Source organism: Sminthopsis crassicaudata, chromosome 1, assembly GCF_048593235.1.
Source record: "Sminthopsis crassicaudata isolate SCR6 chromosome 1, ASM4859323v1, whole genome shotgun sequence".
Lineage (NCBI taxonomy): Eukaryota > Metazoa > Chordata > Mammalia > Dasyuromorphia > Dasyuridae > Sminthopsis > Sminthopsis crassicaudata.
Window position 1 is genome coordinate 118,346,239 of NC_133617.1, and position 25,844 is coordinate 118,372,082.

Sequence of the window (25,844 nt, forward strand, 5' to 3'; positions counted from 1 at the left end):
AGCTGGTCAGTTGGTTCCTTTTATAACAGCTATTCTTTGTTATAAATGATCAAATTATCTTTTTATTTGGTCATGGAGATTAATAAAATTAAATGACAAAGATAAAATATGGATCAATAAAACTTGAGGAAAAGAAAGTATAAGAGGGAAAGAAGAAAGAGTTGAGATATGTGATTTACGTTGTTAAACCTGTCAGCATTCCAGTGACAGTGATAGACTCAGCCTCACACAAAATGGCTATTTATATCAGATATTAACAACAACTAACATTCCTGTAAGCTTTAAGACTTTCAAAGTGCATTATGTGTTAACTCATCTGATTCCCATAACATCCCTGAAAGGTAGGTGCTGTTACTAGCCTCCTTTTATAGATGAGGAAATTGGGTCAGACAGAGGTTAAGAGACCTGCTCAGACTTATTCACTTATACTACTAGTAAGTGTTTGAGACAGGCTTGGAACTCAGGTCTTCTTCACTCCAATGTTCTGTCCTCACTACCATTTAGCAACCACCAATATTAATTTATGGCACTTATTTTACAAGAAATTTCTAAGTCAAATAATGGTAAAATAGAGGGGGGAGGTAGGGGACAGTAAGGATATACTAGGTACAAAAAAAGCTATGGAAATAAAAGCCTCAATAGTGATGTGACTTAAGCACAAAACTTCAGTCATCAGTACCATTAATTTGGGAAGCAAATGCAGATAAACCCTATGTCTATTTAATAATTCAAATCAAAAGATATGTATTATATTTGAGGTACTCTGTGTCTCAAACAATAAGATGAGTTTCAAACAAAACTGACTTAGCTTGAAACCCAGGTTACCTCAGGTGTTGAGATTAAAAAAAGAAAGAGAGAGAGAGAAAAGAAAGAAAGAAAGAAAGAAAGAAAGAAAGAAAGAAAGAAAGAAAGAAAGAAAGAAAGAAAGAAAGAAAGAAAGAAAGAAAGAAAGAAAGAAAGAAAGAAAGAAAGAAAGAAAGAAAGAAAGAGAGAAAGAAAGAGAGAAAGAGAGAGAGAAAGAGAAGAAGAGAGAAAGAGAAGAGAGAAAGAGAGAAGAAGAGAGAAAGAGAGAAGAAAAGAAAGAAGAGAAAGAGAGAAAGAAAGAAGAGAAAGAAAGAGAGAAAGGAAGAGAGAAAGAAGAGAAAGAAGAGAGAAAGAAAGAAAGAAAGAAAGAAAGAAAGAAAGAGAAGAAAGAAAGAAAGAAAGAAAGAAAGAAAGAAAGAAAGAAAGAAAGAAAGAAAGAAAGAAAGAAAGGAAGAAGGAAGGAAGGAAGGAAGGAAGGAAGGAAGGAAGGAAGGAAGGAAGGAAGGAAGGAAGGAAGGAAGGAAGGAAGGAAGGAAGGAAGGAAGGAAGGAAGGAAGGAAGGAAAAGAAAAGAAAGATCAGAAGAGGGGATCTATAGCAGGGAAGAGGCTTGGAGCCTTTTGTTTCACACCCTCAGCAAAGAGAAATAATGACCAAGGCTGTCAAACTTAAGCACTATAGAACATGAAGTACTCTTGGAGAAACCAATAGGGATCCAGACTTGTTTTCAGTAAAAAGGTAGTGTCTTATGGAAAGCACACATAAAGAGGGTGGCTGTTTTTTTTTTTTCTGCTGTACATAATGTCCCCTGATACAAACCAGTAGGAGGCTAGGTTTGATGTAGCCTGACAGAGACAAAAATTTACTGAGAAAAAGGATGCCCAGGGGAAGACACAGAAATGGCCAGCTAGCTCCTGGGGATTGCTGCTTTTGATCCACTCTCATTACTCATTAGGAACATTAAAACAGCATCAGAGTGGAGGCTAATGGTGATGATCAATAGACTGTCCAGCCTAGTTCTGGGGAAGCTAGAGAAACCTACAATATAGCCCAGCAGAAGATTAGCTCAGTAGAACAAGTTAATGATCTGAAATCAGAGGAGGGAGGAGGAAGGGGAAGGGCTTTTACCTCGAGGTGGTCATGACATCCCATCATTATTCATCCTTGCTTATAAATCAGAATAATTCACTAGTATTTCTTTCCATTGTGTTTGGAGCCTAACTGATTGACCTATGTGTGAGCTTTGATAGGAAGAGGGGCAGAGAGAGGCTCATTATGACCTATATCTATGAATTGTGGGAGCAAAATGGGGGGATGGGCCAACCTTTTCAGGTCACAAAGGGAATCAGTTCTGTTAATGGCTACATGATTGAGGTATGTCACTTAGAAGTTTTCCCTTTTATCACCAAAAAAGGCTATCTTGAACCAAGGTGCAAGTTTGGTATAAGGAGAAGTTAGGTAGTACAGTGAATAGAAAACTAGATCTAGAGTCAGAAAGATCTGAATTCAAATCCAGCCTCAGACACTTAACTATGTGATCCTAAGGAACTCCATGCAACCTCTATTTGTCTATAGAATTGACGATAATAATATATTATCTATAATATATAAATGAGAATATAGAATGGAGATAATAATCAGACCTATCTTACAGGATTGCTATGAGGATCAAATGAGAAAATATTTTGTAAAGCACTTAACAAAGTAGGCATTATATATATATATATATATATATATATATGTATATATTTATTCTCTTGCCATTTCCAACCTATCCTCTCCTCTGAAACAAAAGGACATGGCAAGCTACATCCTAGTCAAATTTTTGTGATTCAAGGATTATGTAACTTGCTCCTGTATTTCACACACCTTCAACCCCAGACAATACACGCTTTACTTGCGCTAATATTTGTAAAAAGCAATAAGCATATTACCTGGTACATAGTGGGTGCTATATAAATAGTTAATCCCTTTCCCATCCAAGAGGTGAGAGAAGAGAAGGGGAGGGAAGAGAAGGGAAAACACCAAAAATAGGGCCATTTACTTCATTTTCAGTTTTTTCTGTTTATGTTGTCTATGAATGATCTAACCTTTCCTGCTATTAATTTGACTTTGTTCCATCATTGATTGCTTACAGGAACAATAATAACTATAATATATTGTGATTTTAGAGGTGCCATATATCTTGCAAAGTACCTGCATGCCAATTAATCTTATTTGATTTTCAAACCATTCCTGTGAGAAAGGAAGATCAGGGGCCTGCTGGAAATCACAGCATCACAGAATCCCAGAGGAGGTTATGGAGTCATTTAGTCCAACCTATAACTAATGACAATACCTTCTACAGCATACTTGATCACCTCTGTCTATTCAGAATCTCATCTTTAGGATATTCTATTTAGATTGACTTTCCCTTTTGGACAATGAGGTTCACTTGAACCCTGTACAAGGCATTATATTGCCTATTAATCTATTCTTTTTATGAAGCCTTTGAAATCTGCTCTTTGAAAATCTGTGATGCATGATGGATAATACTTGATCTTTCTCTACTCTGTCATAAATACTAAGATGAAGAAATCACTTCCATCCCTAGGCTCCCCACCCATAAAGTTCCCGTAAATTTAATTTAATTTTTATTTTAAGAATATTTTACTTTTCCAATTATATCTATTGGCATTGTCTTGGACCATTGTTTTGCTAAGAGCTAAGATTATTATAGTTAATGATCACATCATCTTGTGTCCAATGTTTTCCTGGTATTGCTCACATCACTCAGTCTGTTCACATGAGTCTTTCCAGGCTTTTCTGAAATCAGCCTGTTCTTCATTTCTTGTATAACAATAATATTCCATTACATTCATGTACCATAATTGATTCAGCCATTCCCTAATTGATGGGTATCCATTCAATTTACAATTCCTTGCCATCACAACAACAACAACAACAACAAAAAAAAAAAAAAAAAAAAAAAAAAAAGCTGCTACAAATGTCTTTGTACATATGGGTCCTTTTCTCTCTTTCATAATTTCTTTCGGATAAAGACTCAGTAGCAGCATTGTTATATCAAAGAGTATGTACATTTTTATAGCTTTTGGGACATAGTTCAAATTATTCTTCAGAATGACTGGATCAATTTACAACTTCACCAACAATGAGTCAGTGTTCTAGTTTTCCCATATCTCCTCCAATATAAGTTATCATTACCTTTTCCTATCTTCCCAGTCAATTTGATAGTATGAGGTGGTACCTTAGAGTTGTTTTAATTAGCATTAACTTACATAGTGATTTAGACTATTTTTTCATATGATTATAAATGGCTTTAATTTTTTCATCTGAGAACTGACCCTAATTTATAAGAAATCAAACCATTCTCCAATTGATAAATGGTCAAAGGATATGAACAGACAATTCTCAGATGATGAAATTGAAATTATATCCACTCATATGAAAGAGTGTTCCAAATCACTACTGATCAGAGAAATGCAAATTAAGACAACTCTGAGATACCACTATACACCTGTCAGATTGGCTAAGATGACAGGAACAAATAATGATGAATGTTGGAGGGGATGTGGGAAAACTGTGATACTAATACATTGTTGGTGGAGTTGTGAAAGAATCCAACCATTCTGGAGAGCAATTTGGAACTATGCCCCAAAAGTTATCAAACTGTGCATACCCTTTGACCCAGCATTGCTGCTATTGGGATTATATCCCAAAGAAATACTAAAGTAGTGGAAAGGGACCTGTATGTGCCAAAATGTTTGTGGCAGCTCTTTTCATAGTGGCTAGAAACTGGAAGATGAATGGATGTCCATCAATTGGAGAATGGTTGGGTAAATTATGGTATATGAAGGTTATGGAATATTATTGCTCTGTAAGAAATGACCACCAGGAAGAATACAGAGAGGCTTGGAGAAACTTACATCAACTGATTCTGAGTGAAATGAACAGAACCAGAAGATCGCTGTACACTTCAATGCTGTATGAGGATATATTCTGATGGAAGTGGAAATCTTCAACATAAAGAAGATCCAACTCACTTCCAGTTGATCAATGATGGACAGAAACAACTACACCCAGAGAAGGAACACTGGGAAGTGAATGTAAATTGTTAGCACTACTGTCTATCTACCCAGATTACTTATACCTTCAGAATCTAATACTTAACGTGCAACAAGAAAATGGGATTTACACACATATATTATATCTAGGTTATACTGTAACACATGTAAAATGTATGGGATTACCTGTCATCTAGGGGAGGGAGTGGAGGGAGGGAGGGGATAATTTGGAAAAATGAATACAAGGGATAATGTTATAAAAAAAATTACTCATGCATATATACTGTCAAAAAAATTTATAATTATAAAACAAAAAAAATTTCTTCATCTGAAAATTGTCTAGTCATATCCTTTGACTAATTATCAATTGGGGGATGACTTGTATTTGACTCAAGTCTCTATTTATTTTAGAAATGAGGTCTTTATCAGAAACACTGGCTGTAAAAATTGTTGTCCAGCTTTCTGCTTCTCTTCTAATCTTGGTTGCGGTTTTGTTTGTGCAAAACCTTTTAAATTTAATGTAATAAAATTTTTCAATTTTACATTTCAAAATGTTCTCTAGTTTTTCTTTGGCCATAAATTCCTTCTTTTTTCCAGATATCTGACAGCTAAAGTGTCTCTTGCTCTCCTAATTTGTAGTACCCTTTATGTCTAAATCATAAACCCACTTTGATTTTATCTTTGTAGTATGTGAGATGTTGATCTATGCCTACTTCTGTCATACTTTTTTCCATTGTTCCAGAAAGTTTTGTTAGATAATGAGTTCTTATTCCAGAAATTTAGAGCCTTTGGGTTTATCAAACATTAGATTAGTAAAGCCATTTATTGTTGTTTCTTGTGGACTTAACCTACTCTACTGATCCACTACTCATTTTCTTAGCCAGTACCAAATGGTTTTGATGACTGCTTTAGGTCTGGTACTGCTATACCACCTTCCTTTGTCAGGGGGGGGGGAATTTATTAATTCCCTTGATATGTCTGACCTTTTGTTTTTCCAGTTGAATGTTCTTAATTTTTTCTTGCTCTAAAAATAATTTTCGGATAGTTAGATTGATATAGTACTAAATAAGTTGACTAATTTAGATAGAAATTGTCATTTTTATTGTATTAGCTTGGCCTACATGTGAGTAGTTGATATTTTTCCAGTTGTTTCAATCTGGCTTTGTTTTTGTGAAAAGTGTTTTATAATTGCATTCATAAAGTTCCTGGTTTTGTCTTGGCAAGTAGAGTCCCAAATATTTTATATTGTCTACAGTTATTGGAAATGGGTTTTCTCTTTACAACTCTTGCTCTGAGGCTTTATTGGTAATATATATAAATAACGATGATTTATGTGGGTTTATTTTATATCCTGCAACTTTACTAAAGTCAATCTGCCTTAGTAAAAAAAAAAACATCCATAGTATCAAGATCATAGACCCATCAAAAAATATACAAAAAGCCATGTTATCAAAATTATGATCCTTTTGCTCTCAGGTCAACAGAATTTTGCCAGTAAAAAGAGCTGACCATAAAAGAAAATGTGGACATGTGGCCCAAAGTCTGAAGATGTAGTTTGGCAGATGTAGCTACAGATGTAGCCAAATGGCAAATTATGAGACTACTATGGTACCATCATCTAATTCAAATTTTTCTAATTACCCACAAGTAGCCATTATAATTAAAGAAGTGAATAAATCCCTGCTTACATGTTATAAATTTTCAGATACTCAATGGCAATTATCCTTTTCAATAATTGACTCAGACTATTGATTTAAGGGTGGCTATATATTTTTTCTTCTTAGTGGAACATATTACTAGCTTACTGACTTTCTACAGCTTAATACATTATGATTTAGAGATGCAGAAAACCCAACATTCTATGCTTAGATTTGGTATGGCTGGATTACATTTTCAAATCCGCTTTTAATGATAATATAAGAAATATTTTTATTATTATTTATACAGTGATTTAAATTTTTCAAAACATGTTATAGAGTGTTACTTCAAATGATCTTCACAATAACCTTGGGAGGTTATTATCTCCATTTTACAGATGAAGTAACAAAGGAAGATAGATATTAAATTGCTTGCCTAGGGTTAGACATTAATAGGTATCAAGCTTAGTCCATATTCTATCTATTCTACAACTCAGCTGACACTTAAGCCCCTATGATTTATGTAATATAGAGATAATAGTATTAATACTTGTGAAGAAAGCATTTGTAAACTTTAAATCATTATATAAACATATAAGAGGGTAATTTTCGGCACAGGAATACCTTCCACATTCTCATGGTCATATGCTCATGGTATTGCTTTAATTAAATTTTAGTACTGCTATTTATGGTGAAAGAAGGGAAACAGAAGAAAGAGAAATGCCTTTTCCTCTTTATTGGAAGTCCAAGGAAAAAAAGGGGTATCTATTTTTCTTCATTTTGTTCACCATAATCCTCCTCTCTGCAAGAAGAAAGTCTCCTGACTCTTAGTCCATAGTCATTTTTAGTGTCTCACTGATCACCCATGAAGACGTCCTGATGTCATTCTATCAAGACAAATGGCCCTCAAAAGGAATCAAAGTGTTTGTCTCCACTGAGGAAGTGACCCCTGCCTACTGAATCAAGGGTTCTTTGATCACCTTTGCTATAAAAAGAAGAGCTATTAGTAATTTTACTTTGGGATAATCAGGAGAGGCTGTTAACCACAAGAAGAAAGAAAATCAAGTTATATATCATGCTTATCTATCACTTGGCACCTAAAACAGTGGCTTAGCAAGTGAACTTAGCAACAGTTTAATAAATCTTTGTTGAATTGAATTAAATTGCATGATGTAGCACACCACTGTATATTTTGCTTTGTTAACTCACTATGTAAGCACTTACCCAATACTAAAATTCAAGCAGCTCTGAAATGGAAAAGAAATAGCAGTTTGAATGAAGGGATCAAAGTAGGTATAAGCAAAGTGATTTAAACATCTGTTAGAAAATCTTTCTTGTATTTTTTCAGCATTTTTTCCTGAATAAAGGATACAGGCCCTTCAAGAACAATATCTGGAAAAATTGTATTTGAGAAAATATACCTAGCAGTTGTCATTAGCAGTAACAGGATATTAGAGAAGTTGACAAAGATTGTATGCAAAACTTCATTCTTCTTAAAGTGGTTAAATAGTTGATGAAAGGGGGAAAAGTAAGGAAAAAAGAATAAAAGGAAAAGTACCCTTTTCTGCTGAAACAGTATGCTTTCTGCAATGTTTTTTCTTTCCCTTTTTATTTTTCTTCTACTGAATCGGATAAAGAAGAGGAAGACTAGAAAGCAAGCAGATGAAAAATACCAAATAATTTTTTTTTTACTGACTAGACCCAAAAGTCTAGGTTGGAAAAATGGTTCAAATATACCACATGTAAATTACCTAGGGTTGTTCTTGACTGAATCACCCCACTCCATCCTCAAAATTTGTTTTGTGTCAAAATCCAAAGTTAATTGTAAGAAAACCGTAAAATTGTACCTAAATATTTATTTTTAAAAATTGAGTTATAAGAATGTAATGCCTCAATTTCCCTGAATTATTAACTATGCTCTGAATAAAATTATTATGGCCACCCCACTCCTTCCTGGCCTTTAGGACTGAGAGAAGCTCTAACCACTTTACATTCCATAAAGTCATAAAACTCCAGGTGACTTACATCAAGTGCCTGCTGGGATAATTCCCCCTCTGCTATCTCCAACCCTGGACTCCCTGTCTCCTACTCTGGACCTTCTTATCTTGACCCTCATCCTGTCAGGACTAAGTTTTGATCCTTTCCTGGAATTATGATTTGTCCACTGACCTAGTATTCTCCCCCTCCTTGCCTTTTGTTTCCTGATAGTTGGAGCCCTATAAAGGTCTCTGGAATTAATTGCTCAGGACTGAATCCTTTGAAACAAGAATCCCATGAAGCCAACTGGGAGGGTTGAACATCTTTTGGACATGAGTCCTGTTCGACCAGCTAGCCCAAATTCTCCACTATTAAAATATTAAAAACCCAATCTCTGTCTTGCCTCAGTTTCTCTGGCATTACAAGAACATTCTGTTTCTCTTTGGTGTTGAATTATTTTAATAATTATACAGTAATTATTTGGGCATAATAGGATAAAATGATTATATGTTAAAGCTGCAGTCTATCTCAAGTAGACAGAGGACCCATGGTAATTGAGTCATTGGAATTTTAACATATTTTAATAAAGAATTATATATTATATAGAATTATATATGCATACATACATATTTGATTTTTTACTAATATATGTACATATTCAAGATATATACATATATTTTGGATACAACACTGATACTTGATAACATTTATTTCAGTATTTCAAGGATACATTATTGGAGAAATCATCAAATGATGACTATTTATTCATTGGCTACTGTGTGCTAGACTCTCGGAGAGGTCCTAGAGATACAAATACAAAAGTGGCATAACTCCTGTCCTCAAGAAGATTATATTCAATTTATGTGGATAATCATTTCTCTGGAGTGAATCACAATTCCGCAGAACCTTAGTAAATGGTCTTCATAAATAGCTGTGGCAAAAATAAATAAGTAAATAAATAAAATAGCTATCAATTCTAGTGATGGGCAATTCCAAATTTAACTTAACTGGTGCTTGGAAAATCTCCATCTAGTCAAGCACTGGAACTTTCTAAGTTGGGAGTCTAATTCTTCCTGAGTTGGCTCTCTCAATGGCACAACCTTTGAGAAATGGATTATCTTTATTCCATGAGTAGGATTTTAATAGAAGCAACACAGACAGGTTTCAGAAATATCTAATGGGCACAGAAAAATTTAAGGGACTCACAACTAGCTATGGCATGACAGCCAATGTTCCAATATATCAAAGGTCTCTGATTTCATCAGTGTGAAAATTCCCTCTACTAATAGAATGAAACCTTTCTATAATTTGGAAAATAAATCTTAAAGACTTGTCTGAGATTGAAAGGGACTAATGACTTGATATAGTCTGCAGTGTGAGGTTTGAATTTATGTCTTCTTGATTTTGGATCCAGAATTCTATGTGCTGTTAGCACCACACTGTCTTTCAAAGATCATAGTAGGTCTTTAACACATGTCACAATTATGTGTGACTACAAGAGAAATTTATGGAAAGAAACTAAAACCTCCTATATTAGATATTTAGAGTAGAGCTATACTCATTTCCTTTAATGAACATTTATATTGAGGACTTCCAGATAGGTCTGTAGCTAGCCATTTCCTAACACACACACACACAAGCATATACACATGTACACACCCACATAAACACAAAATCATAGTGTAATCCTCTCATGAAGAGCAGAATAATTTTTTTACTCATTCATAAGTAGTCCTTCTAATCCCAAAATGGTTTTTCAGGGTTTTTTCAGCTTACAGTTACTGTGAGCACATACCAAAGTGGGGGGAGTTACAACACAGAGGATGCTTTGCGACTTTCTTCACTCCCACTGGCATTGAGCTTGAAGAATGAAACATGGAGATTCAAGATCATATCTTAAATCTTGTTTTACATCCTTATCACATTCCACTTCAGATCTTAGGCATAGTTCTCTCTCTCTCTCTCTCTCTCTCTCTCTCTCTCTCTCTCTCTCTCTCTCTCTCTCTCTCTCTCTGTCTCTCTCTCTGTCTCTCTCTCTCTCTCTCTCTCTCTCTGTCTCTCTCTCTCTCTGTCTCTCTGTCTCTCTGTCTCTCTCTCTCTCTGTCTCTCTCTCTCTCTCTCTCTGTCTCTCTCTCTCTGTCTCTCTCTCTCTCCCTCTCTCTCTCTTCCTCTCTCTCTCTCTCTCTCTCTCTCTCTCTCTCTCTCTCTCTCTCTCTCTCTCTCTGTCTCTCTCTCTCTCTCTGTCTCTGTCTCTTGCTTTTAGCTTCAATTTTCTGCCTTTTTCATGAGCAAAATAGTTGCTTTTTCCACTTAAATTAAGATAGTAATGACTCACATAGGATTTAAGTTTTACCCTGTGAGATTACTGCTACAATTATCACTAACCAAAATTTACAGTCAAGATAACTAAGACTTACATGCTGTCTCCTCCTAGAGTATAAACTCCTTCGGGGCACAGAATATTCTATTTGTCTTTGTTTCACCATCACTTGGCACAAAGTAGAACTTAATAAATACTTATTCCTTGATTGACTGAACAAATACTATGTACCAGAGGCAAAATGTGAACCCAAGTATTCCTGACTTTAAGTCAGGAGGTAGTAGGCAGTGAGAGGAAAGGAGAATGATTCAGAGTGGGGAAGAAACCTGGATGCAATAGCAATCTTGCTGTGTGAGGTGAAAGAAAATTAGCAAAGAAGGGAATGTCATAAAACATGTGCCAGTCTCATGTTTTTACATGTTTTATCTTAGCTGCCCAGCAGTCAGACAATAAGCATTTATTACATGCTTACTATGTTCTAGAATACAAAGAAAGGCAAAAGACAGTCCTTGGCTTTAAGGGTCTCACAATCTAATGGAATATCCATGTGAATGAATATTTAAGCAGGGCTTTTTAAAAATCTTTTAGAAGGGCTAGTGAAACTCATCCACTTTGTTGAATGTGACCTGCATACCAGTATATCCTTTCCAAACTAGGTAAATCAGATCACACAGAAACAAACTCTAAATTTTCTAAGTCATGGAAACCATAGCGACTTTTTTTTTAACCATACATTCTGAGAGTGTACAGTAGCTTGTTATCACCTTCCTCCTACTGTTGACAGCTGTCTCCTTCACTTCCTTATACTTTTCAAAATTCTCCTACCTCCTGTCAGGGGGGAAAGGGTCTTGCCAATTAAACAAGTGTTTTGCTGCCCTCTGCTTGCCTCTTTTTCTTTTGATAAGAACCCAGATGCCCTAATTCCCAGGAGTAGAAACTGAAAGAGGGGCCACAGAGCTGCATCAACTTCCCCTATAATCAGAACTTGTTCTTCCTAACAAGTTAGCAATGACCTTAACCTGATGCAGACCCCAAGCAGAGCAAATCATCCTTTGTGCCTTGGAAGTTTGTGGTCTTAGGGAATCCTTTCCCAACCCCCACTGCCTTAAAATAAATCTGAGAAGGAGCTGGTTCAGCCTCCAAGGTGAGAGGTTGCTTATTTTCAGCTGGGAGGAAAGGTGTTTTGATTGTTTCATGGGAAATGCTATTGAAAAGGACAAATAGGTTTTTGAGAGGAATTTGAAAGAGGATGGTGACCTATTTAGTAGACAGAAAGGAAGGATTATTTGAGGAGCAGAAAGAAATAATGAAGAATGAGGAGGAGGATGACACAAAAGCCATATGACTGACAAAACATTCCCAGCCTTTGGAGAAATGAGCAGTCTACCATGCAGAATTGCATCTGCATTTAAAAAAAAATACAAAAATGAACATTTTTCTAGTGCAGCCACAATAATGGTTATTGAAATGCAGTAAAATGATCCAGAAATCAAAAGATTTAAATCAATCACAGCAGCAGGAATAAAACGCCAGACACTACACAGTTCTCATATCATACATAAATGTCAGAGACCATATATTTCATGTCCAAAGTTACTGTTAAATTTAATGGGAATTTTATATGCACAAGGACTCTAGAGTTTGGATACATAAAAGGAAGAGAAATTTAAATTGCTAATTTTTTTTTAAAAATGGGTCAGAATGGCCCCAAATGTCCTTGGGAAAGGAGAGTATTTTTTATGGTGGATTATAAGAATGTTCTCAGTTAGGTTGCCTTGTTTATATTCGTTGAATGTGGGCCCATTGTGGATGAGTCTCTAAAGAAAATAATAATGAGTAAGGGGAATGATATAAGGAGTGGGTAAGGAGAGAAAAGAAGAAAGATGCAGAATGCTGTAAGGGAGAGACATGGATTCTAAAGAGTCTGACATGAATTATTAGAGCATCTAAGTGGTGAAAGAGATCGAATACTGGATTTGCAGTCAGGAAAATCTTGAGCTTGACTATAATACTTACTAGATCTGTGGTCTTGACCTTCATTTAACTGCTGCTTGCCTCAGTTTCCCCATATGTAAAATGAGGATAATTGTATATCTACCTCACAGGATTTTTGTGAGTATCAAATAAGATAAATATATATAAATATATAAAACACTTAGTAAAACTTATAGGTCTGGAAAAATAATAGCTATTCTTCTTCTTCTTCTTCTTCTTCTTATTATTATTATTATTATTAAGAAAATCCTAGAGAATAGCATGCAATCTCTGTCAACCTTATAAAGAAAAAAGTTAGAAAATTGTCCAAAGCCTGAGGTCTAGATATTGCAGCAGTAATGATATTGATACTCATAACATATGAATGTTGAACATCCAAGACAAAAATTCAAATTCAAATGCCATTTAGTACATAAACAATTGGCATAAAGAGAACTTTATGTTGTTTATTGACATAATTGTGTATAAGTCAGAGCACTGGATTTGGAGTTTGGGAACCTGAACTTGAATTTTGGTTCTTCTTCCTTTGTGACCTTGCACTTCCCTTTGACTTTCCTCTCTGAGCCTCATTTCCCTCATATGTAAAATGGACTGTATGACCTCTAAGACCTCTTACTTTTCAAAAATCAGTTGTCCTGTGAGCTAATACCTCAAAATGTTTTATACTTGTTTTGTCTAAGTACATAGTAATCTCAATTAGATTTAAAGTGCCTCAAAGAACAGAGCATCATTTACTACAGTTTTTAATTCCCCATTGTTCCTGATTCCATGTTGGACACATAATAGAAACTACATGATTATGATGCTTGACAATATATGATTGAGGTAATATGGTGGTAGTGTAACTTAAGGGAATACCATTAGAGAGGGGGAGGAATCCTATTAAAACACATCTTCAATGGACTTTTTAATAGATATTTCTTAGGAAATTGCCTGAAGCCAATACAGACCAAATGGTTTGCCTAGATTGCCATGGCTATTAAATGCAGAGATTTTTTGGAGTCCATCCATGACACTTTATTACCAAGTTGCCTTTTCAGATTTCAGTCAAATACTGCCTTGTCATACTTGCCTTCGGATTATGTACATGATTACTCTTAACATGTTCAATCTAGACAACTAAATTTACATGGTGCAAAAATTAACTAGAAAAGAAACCTGTTATTAAAATGATGTAATAGTAACATTTTAAACCTTTGCTTACAATACCTAACAATAGTATTATAAGTTCAGGATATGGAATGAACAAAAAGGTTTATAGCTTAAAGACAGAAATTTAGAACAAAGGTTCTAAAGCAGTGTTGTATAAGTGAATGTTTAATAATCAGCTCTCCAAAAGACCTGCAGAATAGTATTTTGAATTAAATCTGTGTTATTAATGTTTTTCCATCACTTTCTTAACTATAGACAATTAAAAAACAATAAATCATTCCCTGATACACATCATTTACTTCTTTCCAGGGTAAAAATGTTCATTATGAAAATTTAACAATCAGTTATTCAGAGTTAGAATATAGTACCTTTTTTCTTCTGCCACCAGATTAATTTACAAGTCAACCAAAAGTAACATGGAAAGGCAATATATTAAATGGAAGTTTACTGCCCAAGTCACACAAAGCAGTTCATTTGTAGTTTTACTGGATAAAGCTTGGTTAAAGGACAGAGTCTGACATAAATGAATTGACAGACATTTTGTAATTCCAAATGGGATATGTGTCTGGGATCAACAGCTTGAGTGAGACCAGTAGAAGAAAATCAAAAGGATACAATTAATCATAAAATAACAACAATTGAATAGATCTAGGAGCAGATAAAATATTGAACATGGAATCAGGAAGACCTGAGTTTGATTCCTGCCTTAGACACATATTATCTGTGAGACCTTAAACAATTTAGCCTCTGGTAGTTTCAGTATCATTATTTATAAAATAGATTATTATGCTGCTTAGATTACTTTGTCACTATGAGGATTAAACTAAATAACATATTAAGGTACTTTACAGATCTCAGAGTACTATGTGATTGCTAGATATTGTTATTATCTGCTGGATTTCCAACTGCAGCTATCATGGCCTTCAGCTATTTATAATAAAAGAATTTTAGCCCTCAACTATGAGAGGCTTACTAACCAACTATGAGAGGCAAACATAGTAGTGAAGAGCCAGCCAGCAAACTTTCAGTTTTGTTGTTGTTTTGTTGTTCAATCATTTTTCATTAAGGCCCAACTCTTTATGACCCATTGGTGGGTTTTCTTGGCAAAGACACTGGAGTGGTATGGCTTTTTTCTCCAGTTCATTGTATATATGAGAAACTGAGACAAATGTGGTAAAAATGACTTGCCCAACATCACACAGATAGTAAGTGTCTGAGGCCAGATTTGTATTCTCGAAAGGTATCAGGCTTGGTGCTCTATTCACTGCACAAAATTTCAACTAAATACCAATAAAGATAAGAAGTGAGAATAATGGAACTATCAGAGTTGCAATGTCCAGCAGAAATACATGACTTCTAATAGAGAGAAGTATCATAATATAGTGAGTTCTAGAGGCCATGGGTGATTTTGTTTCTCAAAAATGTGAGTTGCCCTGGGTATGAGGGACCTCAGTCACTTGTGTTCCAATGCATTGCTACCTATGGGTAGGACTCAAGTTTCGAATCTGAAACGGGGGGTTGGATGAGTTGACTTCTGAAGTTTTTTTTTCAGCTCTAAATACATGATTTTATGAGTCCAAACTAGACATATTTGCCCTCCACTTATGCTCCCTGGTTGTACGTATTCACTGTAAATGTCCACCTCCTCCATTAGAGATGCAGAAACTTGTGAGAGTATATAACCTTGTAGGAATGAAGATAATTTTTTTATTTAAATTGTTATACTTAAGTGGCACAGTGAATAGAGCCCTGGACATGAAGTCAGTAAGACCTGAATTTAAATTTTGCCTCACATCCTTAATAGCTGTGGGACCAGAGACAAGTCACATGTATTCTCTTGACCTCAGTTTCCTTGTCTTTAAAATGAGAGTAATAATAATAGCACCTATCTCCTAGGGTTATTGTGAAGAAAATGAAATATTGGTAATGCACTTTGTAAACCTTACAGTGTTACACAAATACTAGCTATTGTAGTGGGAAAAAGTACTGACTAGCATCAGAGGATATTGAAGGGGGCTCAAATTCTAGCTCTACTACTTACAATTTGTGTCACTTTCGTTAAGACATTTAATTTCTCTGGGACTCATCTCATTTTTAAAATGAGGATTTTAGAGTAGATGACCTTTAAGGGGTCTTCTTCATGTAAAGCTATGATAATAGAAGTATCTTTTATTTTGAATATAACCTTTCCAATACGTGTAATAAAAGTAAACACATTATTGGGGGCTTATGAGCTATGGCTTTGGATATGGGCTGCCACACAGAGCATCTTGAAACCAAAATGGTTTCCTGAAATCTCGCATGTGAGTAAAGATCTGATTGCTTCATTAATAGTATTGTTATTTTAGTATATTAATAAGTTGAGATTTATAGAAGTTATATTATTTGTCTTAGGTGACAATAGTTAGAAAACTGCAAAGCTAGTACTTATAACTCAAGCCTTTCCCCCTCCATTCTCTTTTTTTCTGTAATACTCATATAATACTTTAAAGGTTACAGATTAGTTTGCTAATAAAAACTCTAGGAGATAAGTAGTACAAATATTATTATCTCTGGCTTAAAGATGAGGAAACTGAGGCTTTAGGAAATAATTCAATTCTCTGTCTGCAGCTCCCTTCTCTACCTTTCCACACACACACACACACACACACACTGATGGATAAACTGTATTAATAAAATTGGAGCTAAGGTTTGACTTTTCAAAAGAAAGCAACAATCAAACATAAAAGTGAAAACTGTTGAAGAATTATGAGTTGAAATAGAATTCATTATAACTGGCTATTTAACCCAGCAGGATAAAAGCACACATTCTTTAACTTTTAGGAGAAATTTAGGGGTATACAATGAAGACTCCTCCAGAGCCTGATTAGATTGATGGAAACTGTGACTTTTTCAACCCGTTTTAAAAGATTGCCTTACAATGATATCAACAGGGATCTCAGACGCTTCAAAGGGTTATTTTTTTAAAAGCTCTTGAATAATTAGTTTATTTCATTTATATCTTCAACTGTAGATGGAAGCAAAAATAAAAGATAAAAGAGTTCTTCAACCCCTTCAGAAATTATAGACCTTGAGAAGAAAAAAGAAGATGGAAAGAAAAAAAGGGACAGATACATAAATGAAAATCAAGTTTGATTGCAGGACAAAAAAAGGAGAGAGGAGTGAAATGAAAATAAGGGGAAACACATTAAAGTGTCTTTCTGAAGATCAAACTGAGACACATAGCAAGAAGAGAAATCTTGAGCTACTGGAGAAGCAAGAATGCAAACACAGGGGAAGCCAGCTACAGTCTCAGGAAAACCGTCTTTGATATAAAGTCATTTAATGTCTTAGAAAACCCAATTTCTAGTACCACAAGTCAACAATGCCAATATGCACTGGTGGAAGAAATTCTTTATCCATGAAATCAGTTTATTTATGAGATATTTGATAATTCTGGTCCTATACTGACCATGATAATGTGGAATAATAGACAAAGTGCTGTTCCTGGAATCAGAGCCAGTTTCAGTTCTTATTTAAAACATTAAATTTCCATATGAACCTTAGCAAATAATTTTTTACTTCACCATACCTTAGTATTCTCATCTGTAAAATAAGGATTATAGCATTTGCCTTACAAAGTTATTTGGGTTTACCTTGCTTGTTTTTAAATAGATTTGTCATTTCATCAATTGAGGGAACTCTTTATATGTACATATAGTCTGAGAGAGTTGCCTGGGGGGACTTGGAAGGACAGTGACTTGTGCTGAGTAGCACAGCCCATATTTATCAGTGGCAGATTTGAAGTTGACTTCTTGTGTCCCAGCCTGGTTTTCTGATATTTCCCCTCTCCAGGCTGCTATTAAGGCTCAATCCAGGTAAAAAACATAGAGTGCTTTATAAATATAAAAGTCTAATAAAACATCAAGATTTATTATCCATAATATTGTTATATAGGCTTGTTACAATTTTCATAATAAAAGCATAGTGCCTACCTCATAATAAGTGCTTAATAAATTTTTGTTGACTTGACTTATACTGTGCTTTAATTTCAAAACTGTGGATTTCATACTCATATTCTCTAGCAGGGATACATGTCTCTTCATCAATATTTTCATATTTCAAGAATTATAATCAAGACTTACTCAAACTAAAACTTCTACATAAGGTGACAAATGGTCATCAATATGATTAAATTTAGTGCCTCTATTTAGAGCTGGCTTAAACTTAAGAAAGAAAAGAAAAATGAGATGCAGCTCCAATCCTCAAAAGATCTTAGAGTCTTTTGGGGAAACAAAGCACAATGTAATATAAAACACGATGTAATTAAATATCCCATGTGTAGGAATCAGACAATAGGTATTATAGGAAAATTGTTTTTTAAAAAGCTACATAATAAATTTCTTTTTTAAAAAAAAGAAAGAAAAGAAGAAGAAAAATAAAAACAAGAATAAGAAGGAGGAGGAGGAAAAGAAGGAAGAAGAGAAAGAGGAGGAGGAAAACAAGAAGAAAAAAAGAAGTTCCTTTTCTTAAAGCTACCAAGCATGGAGATACTGAGAAAACTGTCAGATTGAAATATGAAAGTGACATCAATATGCTGACATGGATGTGGAGGCTTTGGCCTCATGTATGTTTTAAGAGAATTCTTCAGGGATTTTTTTTCAGAGTAGAGAGTAGAACGGTGGAAAAAAATACTGTCTTAAAGTCAGAAAACCTTATTTTAAGCCACAGATTATGAGTCATAGATTTAAAGCTGGTTGAGAAGGTAAAGGTCATTTAGAAAAGTCCCATCATATTATAGATGTGGCACTAAGGCCCAGAAAGGATGAATAATATGCCCAAGGTCATTTAGGCTGTAAGTAGCAGAGTGGAGATTTGAAGCCAGGTTCTCTTAGTCCAAATATAACATTTGCCACTGGGTATGCTCAGTCCCATCAGCCACTTACTTTGGGCCCTCTTCCTCTTTATCAGGAAAATGAAGGGGTTGGACAATCTTGCAGCTCTCATCTATACTGAAGCTGTTAATTTGTCTTAGTTTAGACCTTAGCTCCATTCCTTCTTTAGCTATCTGGATCAAAGATTTGTGAGGTTATCAATGAGGTCCTACTTCTCCCATGGAATGCAAAGTCTCTGTGATTTATTAATTGCTGTGTACAAAATAAATGTGTAAATGGGTGACCAGCCTTATCGTAATGAAGCTCTCCAAATATAGCTAATAAAGTCTTCACATAGCAAACGATTTACCAATAAGTTGAATTAACTAATAAGCTCATAAAAGGAGATAATACTTCTATACTCTATCTGGTGAGACTAAACACTATTGTGTTTAGTATGGACATCACAGTTAGGACAAGACATTGATGAAGTAGAAGGAAGGCAACCAGAATTTCAGTGGATGCTCTCAAATGAGCTGAAAGAACTGGAGATATTTAGCCCAAAGAACAAAGAAGTCTTCAGGGAAGATATTATGATTCTCTTTAAGTATTCAAAGGTCTATCTTTTGAAAAAAAAAAAAAAAAAGATTAGGCTTCCGTTAGCCTTACAGCAGAGGATATTGTGTGTGTGTGTGTGTGTGTGTGTCTTCTGTACCCCTTTGGCTATCTGGAAAAGGCCATGGATCCTCTCAGAATAACATATTTAAATGCATAGCATAACAAAGGAAACTAGTTATACATAAATACAAGTTACCAAAATAGTTTAAAAAAAAACCAAGCCAACAAAAATCTAACGGATTCCAGGTTAAGAAAATCACTGCCCTTTGGCAGAAGAACTAAAAGTAAAGGATAGAAGTTGTAAAGACAAATTTTGGAAATACTTATTAATAATGAGAGCTACCTGTAAGAGGGATGGGTGGAAATGGAAGATAATGGATTTCCCCTCATCATAGATCTTTCAGGAAAGTCTAAATGGCCATTTGTCAGGTATATTATAGAAAGAATCTTTTCTGAGGATGAAGCAGATTAGATGACCATTGAAATCCCTTCCAAATCATAAAGCCTCTGACTCTGTGAAATCTTCAGTGATGGACACCCTGCTGGCAGGGTCAGCTCCACACCTGGGTGCAGCATTGAGGTAGCAATGAAACCAAGGGGCTAGCTACATAAGAACATACAATTATTCATAATTTCTCACAGAAAGACAAATCTAAGGGAGTCACTTCACCTTCATTTGCCCGCTGCTGCTGTTGGAAGGTGACATTCTCTTTTTCTATATACTGGGCACAGTCCCACAAGAGCTGACTCTTAGAACCCTCTGAAGGAAAAATTACACAGATGGCAGAAACTGGATTCAAGTATAGTTTACAGCAATTTCTCCTGTTAATAGGTAGGAATGTAATATTCATTAAACAGAATTCAAACTTCAATCATTCTAATGATCATGCGGACTTCCTTCATCAATGCATAATAGAACAAAAGGATTGATTTTCATTAGGCATTAGTTTCAGCACTTTTTACTTTCTTTTATAAACCACAACTTCTTCCAAAGAATCTTGTGAGGCTCAAGCTCTCTCAAATCTGCCTGGAAACAGTAATTCTGTACTTAGCCTGTGCCATGTCAAGTAGTTATTCTATTGTCTGGAGAAACTTAGTCTCTCAAAAGAATCTTCTCTAATTTGATGACATCTTAGGATTCATCTCCTGTTTCATTAAAATATCTGAAGAAATGACCTTTGATATTTCAAATATATTATTCTTTTCAATTCTTTCCTTTGTAGGTGGTGGAGAGGGAAGGGGGGCACAGGGAGATGATGGGCTCTAAAATAATTTTGGCCAAATCATTTAGCTTTCAAAAGTCAGACAGTGATCCTCTAACATTTACAAAGTGCCAATTGTGGTACCAGACAGATGGAGACACAGTCTAATATAATTAGACAAAGTACTTATCCGTGGGCCTCTCCAAGCTCAAATCATTAAATTAATTGGAGAATGAGAAGCCTGTGTAGGAAATGAGGGGTTCAGGACAGAGGATGATCATGAAATCAAAATAATTTAGAAGAAATGCCTGACTCTGCATCCCTAGTACCACGAAAGGAGGGTTGGAAGTCAATTCAACAAATATTATTTAAGCACGTACTATTTAAGCATGTACTATACATTGTGCTAAACTTTAGGAGTAGAAATATAAACAGAAAGACAAAACCTGTCCTAATGAAGCTTACATTTTGATAGGGGGAATACAACACATGAAGAGAAACAAAAGGGAGTCAGCTAGATGGTGTAGTGGATAGAACAACGACCCTGAATTTAGGAGAAACTCAGTTCCAAGCCAACCTCAGACACTTCTAGCAATATGATCAATTGTCTCAAAGCAAAAAAGAAAGAAAGTGAGAAAGGGAAGACTTACTTTTTTCAGGAAATGATAGGGAAAACAGAAAAGTAAAGAGTACAGTCTGGAGAAGAATAAAAACTTGACTGAATTAGGCATCATCTTTAAGCTAAAAATTCTAGGAGGAATCAGAGGCAGAAGACAAAAGTTGGGAGGTACTTCCTGAAACATAAATTACAAGTTTTGAGTTTTGAGAGTAGATAGATTTCTGAGACAAGGCAGAAAAAGTCCAGGAATCAGTTGAGTAGCCCTAAAAGATGTGGTCACAGGATACAAATATGTACATCATTTATGCAGTTAATATAGATTAAAAAAAAAACTAGTTTACACATTTATAATTTATTTTTGTTTTTTTTCTTGTTTTTGCTGAGGCAACTGGGGTTAAGTGACTTGTCCAGGGTCATAAAGCTAGGAAGTGTTAAGTATCTGAGACCAGATTACCAGATACTCCTGACTTCAGGGCTGATGTTCTATCCACCATACCACCTAGCTGCTCCCACACTTATAATTTTAAATCTCTAAGCAAGAATTAAAGGGAAGATGATGCCACAGGGCCTTTGGAACATCTCAGGGGAACAATACATTTGAACAAACTTAAGTTGGAGAATGTTGGTTTTCCTCTTGACTGATCATTCAGTGTTAATTTGTTTTTTTCATCTGTTTTCCGTTACTGCTTCTGCTTTCTGGCACCAAATAGAACAAGTCAAACCAATCCAGGAGCATGCTGATAAATGTTTAACAACCAACTTTCAGGGAGAAAAAAATGTATCACTATACATTTTTAGGTTTTATTTACTTTATTAACACTTTCCCAACACTTTCTTAAAGTCTAAGCAATCAACAAAGCAAAGCATCAAGTCCTTCACTGATTTCTAAGGTGTATATGCTCATATTGAAAATTTAACAGTTGGCTCTCTGTAGCTGGCTTGAGCTGACTCAAGGACATCCCTGGATCCGTCTCTCATATAATATCCTTTCAAATATTTGAGAACAGTTATTATGCTTTATTCCTTGAATTTTTTCTTCTCCAAGCTAAGCATCACCAGTTCCTGCAATCCATTCTCATATGGCATGAGCTCAAACCCCTTTATACCATTCTGGCTACCTTTCTCCCTAAGCTTGCCAATTTATCTGGTCTAATCCTTTTCAAAATACATGAATGTCCCCTAAAATCTCCTTGACAAATGGCTACACATTTTCTATTTAAGCACTTCAAGCAATGGGAAATACATTACCTCGCAACACACTCCACTTGATATTTTTAAGAGCTCATATTATTAATCAGTAAACATTTATTAAGCACTTACTCTGTTTCAGGTGCTGTGCTAAGTTTTATGTATGTAAAGAAAAAATAGTTCATACTCTTACAGAGCTTACATTCTAATTAAGTAGACAAACATAAATCAGAACACGTGATAAATAGGATAAATGAAAGATTCTACTGTGGGGAGCAGGGGTGGGAAGGAGAAGCTAGATTCTAGGTCCCTGAGGTAGAGGTTTGGAGTCAGAAAGTCAAATCTGCCCTCAGACATTTACTAGCTGTGTGACCCTGGACAAGTCACATTATCCTATTTGCTTTCAGTTCTTCATTTGTCTAATGAGCTGGAGAAGAAAATGGCAAATTACTCTAGTATCTTTGTGAAACAAAACAAAACAAAAATCCTCACCAAATGGATTCATGAAGAATTAAATGCAACTTTAAAAATTACTACTCCATAAAAGAGTTAAATTTAGAGAGGAAGATACTAGTATTTACAGAAATGAAAGTGGCCTCCTGGAAGAGATTGTCTTTGAATCTTAAAAAGAATCTGTGGATTCTAAGAGTTGGATATGGAAAGAGGAAAAAATTCCAGGTATAGAGGACATCCAGAGCACAAGAGTAAAGACAGAACATGGAATATCATGTGTGAAAAACAAAGTGTAGGTAAGTGTGATATGCCTTAGAATTTGGGGAAGGGAATAATGGGGTAACAGACTACATAACTGGAAAGGGCCAAGGCCTCAAGACATTTAAGTGCCAAAAAGACAAGTTTATGTTGGATCCTAAATAATATAAGAAGATATTAGAGGTTATTGACTAGAAGGATGATGTGGTTATACTTGCAGTTGAGAAAAATCACTCTGGCAGCAGTGTGGAAGATGGATTAGAGAGAAAAGAGATATGAGGCGGGGATTCTAATTAGAAAGCTATTGCAATTGCCCGGGAGAACAGTGATGAGACTCTGAATTAGACGGTTAGTTGTGTGAGTGGAGAAACGGATAACATGAGGGATATTATAAAGAAAGAAATGATAAGATTTGGTGATTGACTGGATATGTCGTCAGGGGGAATGTGTGTGTGAGAGAGAGAGACAGACAGATAGACAGTCAGAAATAAACACAGAGACATAGAGACAGAGACACAGAAATAGAGATAGACATAGAGTAAGACAGAGACTGAGACAGAGACCGAAAGAACAGAAATGGAGAGAGACAGAGACAGAAAACAAAGAGAAAGAAAAAGAGAGATACATAGAGAGAAAGAGACAGAGAGACATAGAAACAGAGAAAGAGAGAGACTGAGAAAGACAAAGAAACAGAGAGAAATAGAAAGAAAGAGAGAAATTAAGGATGATAGGTAGTACATGTAGGTAACAGGACTCCCTCAACAGTACAGCTAGTTCTCAATTAATGAGAATAATGTGTTTCCTGAAGTGGTTGCATTATTTGAATTTGGCTTGCATAAGGCTGGACCAATTACTGTATTTTATATAATTATTACGTAAAATAGTTCAAATTTAAATATATTCAACCATTTCTACACATTCATGTTTTGCACTAATGAGGATTTAGCTCTTATAGAGAAGTTCAGAAAAGGGATAGGTTTGAAGGGAAAGATAATGAGTTCTGTTTTGTTTATGTGCATTCTGAAGTGTCACAAAACACCTATATCCAACAATTTCCAATAAATACTCAGTAAAATGGGACAAGAGTTCAGGAAAGAGAGACTAGGACCAAATAGATAGATCTGGAAATCATCTGCAGAGGGATAACAATTGAGCCGATAGGAGCTTAGGAGATCACCAAGTGTGTGTGTATGGTTATCAGGAAGTTCTCATATTAAACTGAAATCTGCCTCCCTACATTTTCTGCCTAACAGTCCTAGCTCTGACCTCAGGAGCCAAGCATAAGAAGAATAATCCTTCTTCCAAATGACAGTCTTTCTAAGATTGAAAACAGCTATCACAACCTACTCCTCCTAAGTCTGCTTTGTTTTTCCCTAGGCTAAACAGCCTCAGATCTTTCAACTGTTCCTCCATGGCATGGTTTCAAGTTTCCTTATCATTCTAGACTGCTTTCCTCTGGATACACTCCAATTTGAAAATATTACTTTTAAAATATGAGACTCAGAATTAATATAATGCTACAGATGTGGTCTGACCAGGGCAAAGGACATTAGACCTATTATCTCTTCCATTTTCCTGAACATTCTTCCTATGTATATAATTCAAGATTACATTAACTTTGGCAACTGCTTCTATTTTCTGAGACTTGAATGGTGAGGGAAGAACAAATAAGGAGGTAAAAACAACCCAATAATTAACCCTTTAACTGATCTCTAAGAAGTTGTTAGGCATACTGGCCTAGCATATCCTGAAGGAATGAGTTATTGGAGGAAGGGGAAACTAAAGGACTGAATATTCTCCTGCCTTGTGACACATCTCTTCCTACCATCTCCAGCCCCAATGTTCATGTAGACTTTTCTTTCCTCAAGAAATGTGTATAGAAGAATTGCACATTTAACATATATTGGATTAATTGCTGTCTAAGGAGGGAGTGCAAGGCTTTGCAAGGGTGAAAGTTGAAAACTATCTTTTCATATATTTTGAAAATAAAAAGCTATTATTAAGAATTAAAATCCTGGGACTTGTGTTTAAAAAAAAAGAAATTCCATTTAAAATTCATGTATCCTGTATTTAAGAACTTTGATCAATAGGATGACCAAGTACTGTTCCAAAGGGCAGTGAAACATGTTGTTTACCTAACATAAGTGGTGAATTCAGGGTCAATAATGCAGTATATATATTTTTGCACATGGAAAATGAGGGAATTTGTTTTGCTTAACTAGATATATTTGTTAAAAGGATTTTCTTTAGGGGAAACTAAATGGTACCAGCCCTGAAATCAGGAAGACAAGTTCAAATATGAGTTCAAATATGGCTTCAGACACCTAAAACTTACTACTTATATGATCCTAGGCAACTCACTTAAACCCAATTGCCTCTCCAAAACAAACAAAAACAAAACAAGTTTTCTTTTTCTTCCTTTTTTTTAAAAAATGAGAAGAGGGAAAGTTTGGGAAGATGGGAAGTAAAGAAAATGAAACTTTGTTAAGTAAAAAATTAAATCATACCTTAAGTCCATTGCAATTCATGCTTTTTAGCTGCTTTAAATGTCAACAGGACTTGGGATGGATCCTTGACACACTTCCATATTTATAGATTGATAAAGGTTAGCATGGGTCATAGAATAGGGAGAGAGAATGCACCCTATTACCTAGAAGATAAATGTCACCTTTGCCTTCAATCATTACCTTTCAACTCTAGATAGT

At 35.2% G+C, this 25,844-nt stretch overlaps 1 long non-coding RNA gene across 1 annotated transcript in view; it reads right to left on the reverse strand.

Moving 5' to 3' along the window:
• LOC141542273 (uncharacterized) overlaps positions 1–2,063 on the reverse strand; it is a 60,951-nt gene extending 58,888 nt beyond the window's left edge. The window contains exon 1 of the long non-coding RNA XR_012482122.1: positions 1,932–2,063. This is a non-coding gene — a long non-coding RNA (uncharacterized LOC141542273). The remainder of the gene's footprint in view (positions 1–1,931) is intronic.
• Positions 2,064–25,844: the final 23,781 nt, after the last annotated feature.